Below are 5762 nucleotides of genomic sequence, written 5' to 3' on the forward strand. Positions count from 1 at the left end.
TGCTGCGTGTGACATTTGAGTTGGACATGAAGTGTTCCAAATATTCGCATTCACCTTAAACTGGATTCTAGCTTCTGAATTTGAGTATCGGCATTTGTAAACCATATTCATATATGACAGTGGAATACATCTTTGTCGTCCTTTTGAAGATATATAAAAACACATAGAATGATTTATAAATATTCGTATAGGAATACAAAATGGATTCGAATTTAGTTTCCAGGGTAAACGTGGATGCTTATTGTCCCAAAATTCGAAAGAAGCGGCAAAATGTCCACTCCCACATCGGCTGCCCAAAGCCAAGTGTTTGGGAGATGGAAATTACTGTCTATCCATTACACGGACAATCCATCGGCCCGATTTCCACTGCTCTAAATAGGGGTAGGATAGTAACTTCAATAAGACGTGACACGACCGCCTCTGAGCCCATTCCGACACAGTGGGCGCCAAACATGGGCGGAAAAACACATTTGATTCAAGCTCGTCCGAAAGACCTCTGTTTCTCCCTCCATTTCCCCATTCATACACGGTGGGCGGCAAAACAAACTCGACTCGGCCGAAATTGATGTAGGCAAATATTTTCAATAGGGGCAGGTTTGTAACTTCACTCAGATGTGACACAACCGTCCTACCTGTCAGCCCCGTTCATACACCGTGGGCGCCAACCATGGGCGCCAACCACCCTCTCCTCGCCCGAAATCGCTCTGGGCAAATATTGGCGAGATGCGAGATTACCGTCGTATCCCCAACCGACGAGACGTCCAAATTTTAAACGGGGGCTAAGTTCGTAAGTTTCCCATATTACAGACAGGCGCATCCCAAAAACATGGTTCCCCGTACCTTTCCCTCCATTTTCCCATTCATACACCGTCCGTGCTAGAACACCATCCCCACACCAGCCTCCGTCCGCCACCCCATCCATCGCCGCCGTCCTCCACCACATCCATCGCCGCCGTCCTCCACCACATCCATCGCCACCGTCCTCCACCATGCCGGAGCGCCTACCAAGACCGCGTCGTCCACTACTAGATATGGACGATTCTCATCCACGGCGACGGACCAAGAGCCTTGCATCACGTCCTCTCGCTTCATCGGCGGCGTCGTCCTCTTTGTCGGGGCCGCTCACACGACCTTCTCTTCCACCGCAACGCGACTTATCCCCCGATGCACCTGTCTACCATCGCAGATCTGCTTCAACGCCACCGACAGCCATCGCACCCCCGATGCCTACACGGCGCCGAAAGAGAGGTGGTACTTCATATCTCCTCAACTTTTTGATCTGAACCAGAAAATAGATCTTAACTTGGTTACTCTACTTTCTTTTCAGCTCTTAGAATTTAGTTCTTAGTTCGAAGAAAACAATGGCTACTAAATTTCATTTCTCCGGTTTCCCCCTTTTATGATCACTATACGATCAGAATATGTGCTTCGTGTCATAATAGCACTGCTCGACCCATCAAGCTAAACAAGCTTAGTTGTTCAACGAATCTGATATTATTAAAACAGATTTGTTTAATTGGTCAGCTAAATGTTCCTAAATTAGTTTCGAAAATGCATGTTCGCCGCTCGGGTCTGTATCTCTACAGGGTGCCCATGGTGGGCCGGCCCACCCTGGGATTTTGGGTCGTCCCAGGCCCCGATTCCCCTCTATTCTGCTGCGCGCTTCCGATCTCTACTCGCCCCCAGCCGCCTGCCTCGCCAGCAACTTGCCGTCCCTGGACGGCATGACTCTAGGAGGAGACGCCGGACTAACAGAAGGTCAGGAGCCGCTCGCCCAACAGCGTCACCACTGCCCGGGCGCGCCGCCGTGCCTACCTTCCCAGTCCGTTCAGGGCTTAGGCGTGCAGCACCCACTAAGCCAACCCGATTTATCCTGAGATAAGTCCTCAACACTCAGCAGCCACTCCTCATCACCCATTTTCTAATTGATTCATTACTCATTAGGCAGGTACTGTCATTAGGGTTTGTTGTGTGCTTAGTGCTACCTACACTTAATGGTTCAGATGTATTTCGGTAATCTTTAGTACCTGTAAAGTTCACAGGGTTTTCAAAATTCCGGCCCTAGGAACAGACACTAGTCATTTTGGATTGTTGGTCGTAGTGACATTGACCCAGATTACTAGTGCAAGCCAGGTTTGTTGAAAATTTTACTTATCTTTCTTACTCATTCGATATAATATCCAATTATTCACGTCAATTAGTTGCAAACAATAAGTGCTAGACAAACTTCTTCATTCAGATTTTGGACGGTCTCTTACTGCAGTTACAATTCTGCATACTTGTCCTAGTGAGCTCACAAGTAAATGATTGATTCACTACATCTATGCTTGCCTTGTCATATTTGTTGTCAATATTCTTTTAGGGTGGACCACCCTGTTTCTAAATACTACAACCGTATACATGGGTGAATAGTATTTCTCTATGTGATCTCTTCCATCATGTGTGGGCAACGAACACTTCATTGTATAGAAAGAAAGTGTCATTTCCAGCTTTTACATAGGCTTCGATCTTTTACATGGAATACAATCTTACTACTTGCTTTGTGTCGCACTACCAACACTCCACCCTTGAAGCTAAACATTATGCCACTCATAATTCCTTAGTTTATTTGTTCAAATACGAATTTCATATAATTCTAATGTTCCTACTTCAGTTTTGAAATGTGTGTCTGCCTGTTATAGAGACATAAGGGGTTTGTATTTCTGTGTGTGGTCTGGTCAGCACGGTTGGGGGTGAACTTTGCATATGCAGGGTTTATAGGGAGACACTCTTCGAGTTGAATCCGCAATGCATTCCATAGATAATCTGACTACTTTTTATGTTTTCATGAATCTTAGATTCTGAACAGCATCATAATGATTATGAGCTTGCGCACATGAAAAGAATAAAGCAGAACAATGCCATGGCTGACAAACTTGGCATCAAGGGACTGAAATCAAGTCTGGATGCAATGCAATGCAAACGCTCTCCACCTACAGATTCATGCTCAGAATATGATCCTGACAGTGGTTTTGAGCTAGAGGGAGACCTAAGTCAATGTAGCTCCCTAGTGGAGGAGTCAGAGGAAGATGCCCTATCTTATTCACCCATCAAGGTGCTTGCTCTAACTTTCCAAGGTTATATTTGTCGCACATATCTTGCAACTGATGCTTTGCATTGCTTCTACTTTGTTGAACTGCCATTAGCTTAGTTTACACATCGTGTATGTGAATACGGCCTGCCTATCCATTTTCAGTACATATTCCATCTGTCATCATACCATATTTATCCATTCAAATGTTGTTCTTGTGTATCAGACGTTCAAAAGGAAGAGTGCGATTGCTGATCGTGGAGGAGCACAAGCAAAGTATTTGGAAAAGGTAGTGGCACCTGATGAATCAAATATCCCATTAGGTGTAGTTGCAATATCAGCTGACCCACAAAACACCCCAACTCTAGCAGACTCTAGCCGTACTACACTGGTCATTTCTGATGCCCCAACTCAGCAGACCCCAACTGCAGCAAACATTATGATTATGCCAGTTGACATAGCACCAGCTCTACGACACAAAACCCCCATTCCAGCAAAGAGTACACCAAATCTAGTTGCCAAATCCCTTTTCGAACCAGAGGGAGCCCCAATTGCAGCAAATAGGACCCCTGTTCCATTTCTTCCCAGTTTAGAAGACAAAGCTTATATTGTTGTCAGGAACTTTGTGCGCATCTTTCCTTCATGGAAAGATTATATCGCAGACATAGAACAATTTCCAGTCTTCCTCCGCAACTTACACGTAAGTAATGTACTAATGTTATTCATGGTCATTACTGCATATGTTTCTGCTGACAGAAGACACAAGATTTCATTCTTTTAAATAGGCGAGGACCAAACTGGATTGTGAAGACGAGCAAGGGTTGGTTGCGCTTTTCAAGCACTCGTGATGAAGTATCGTTCTTACCTGAGGCAAGCGCACTTCAATGGCAAGCCTCTAAACAAAATTTCTGTAAAGTCTCCGGTGCTACATTTATCCGACGGTGACTGGAATAATCCTATTACACATTGGTCTCGGCTGCAGCGTAAGGTACTATCTATGATATCACATCACAATTTGAACTACATTTCTGCATTTGCCTTAACGTCTCACTTGTACAAAAACTGTTAGCAGAAGAACATTCGTTCTCAAGGGACCACAGAATCTTGCAACTATACTGCACACTGCATTGCTCTTGTGAGTACCTCTTGCCCTGTATGACCATACTTACTTCCATAGTTGTTTGATTATGTAGCATCACTGCACATGTTAGCCTCATTATCGTCCATTTGGTGGACATTATAAGATCTGTATGGACTCTTACATAAATTTAGAATCAACCCAATGCTTTTGAAGAGGTTTAGCTCTTCAGTCCTCTTGTAAGGACTGAACGTCGTCTATCACTATACTTACATTAACAGCTACTCCCTCCGTCCCATAATATAAGAACATTTTGTACAGTACACCAGTGTTCAAAACACTCTTGTATTGTGGGAAGAGGGATTGGTTCATTGTGTAGCATTCTGCATCTTATATCCCTCGCCCACCATTTACTAAAAAAGATCAGATCTATATTTAATCTTACCAAAAAGTAGAATGCACAGACAATGCCAGTGCAGAAGTGTAGCCCATTGCTCTTGTCAGTACATTTTGTCCTGTAATGCTTGTACTTCCAGGGATTGGTAGTTGATTATGTAGCATCAATCTGCATCTTATCTTCATTATCCTCTATCCCTTCCAGTATTATCATATCTATAATTACTCTCTACAAAATGTAGAGTACAGGCAATGCTTATGAAGAAGATTATGTGCTGATATTCTTGAGTTATCCTTCCCTTGACATGGAGAAGGGCATTATAAAGCCAGTGTTAACTGTTAATGTAAGTCAGTCCTTCTAAAGCCTTTATCCTCAACTGCTGTTTAATTTGCTCATACTCCTTATCGTTTACTGTTGTTTAGTTTGCTGTTTCTACCAAAATGCATGTTCGCAAGAACCGTAAGTTCTAAGTTTTACTTGTAAAACCAAATTCCTTATTAATACCATGCACATTACTCAATACTCCCTATATGTATGCTTGTTTTGTGGATCTATAATCCAGTGTGTGGTGAAGCAGCCCATGTTTGCACCTTGTCATCTCCTGTTTTATCTTACTGATGTGGCTGATGATATGAACAACATGCCATGCACATTAACCAAAATAGATACAATGATTTTCTTTGCCCTTCATCTATGTTTGTTATGTTGACATGGTAATCCAGTAGTGTGGTGAAGCTTCCCGCATTATGAACAATGCCAAATTATGCTATTGATATTTTTGAACTTACTCTTTATTTTCTAATTTGAAATTGGATGGAATTGACAGCACAGTTATCATCTTTGTTTATACACGTGCAAAACCTGTCATCTCTCTGCTTTGTTTCAGGGTGATATGCCTGATGGCATGCACAAGTCTGCTGAAGGCTGTGCGACAAACCCAACATATATTGCAGCAAATAAGGCAAAACATCTTGAAGATAGCGAGACAACCCCAAAGTCTTGTCTTGATGCAGTGTTCAAGTTACTTGAGACTAGCAGTCAGACAAGCTCACAGAATTCGTTATCTGAATCAGTTCGACTTCTTCAGTCCCAAGTTCTAGCAGAAAGGCATTCTGCAACTCAACTTCGACTTGAAGTCCTATCTCTAAGAAAGATTGCGGAGAACACCAATGAGAACCTCATCGCTAAACAGCTGCACCTGGAAGCTATGACCGTCA

The sequence above is a fragment of the Triticum urartu genome, chromosome 4 (assembly GCF_003073215.2).
Source record: "Triticum urartu cultivar G1812 chromosome 4, Tu2.1, whole genome shotgun sequence".
Taxonomy (NCBI): Eukaryota; Viridiplantae; Streptophyta; class Magnoliopsida; order Poales; family Poaceae; genus Triticum; species Triticum urartu.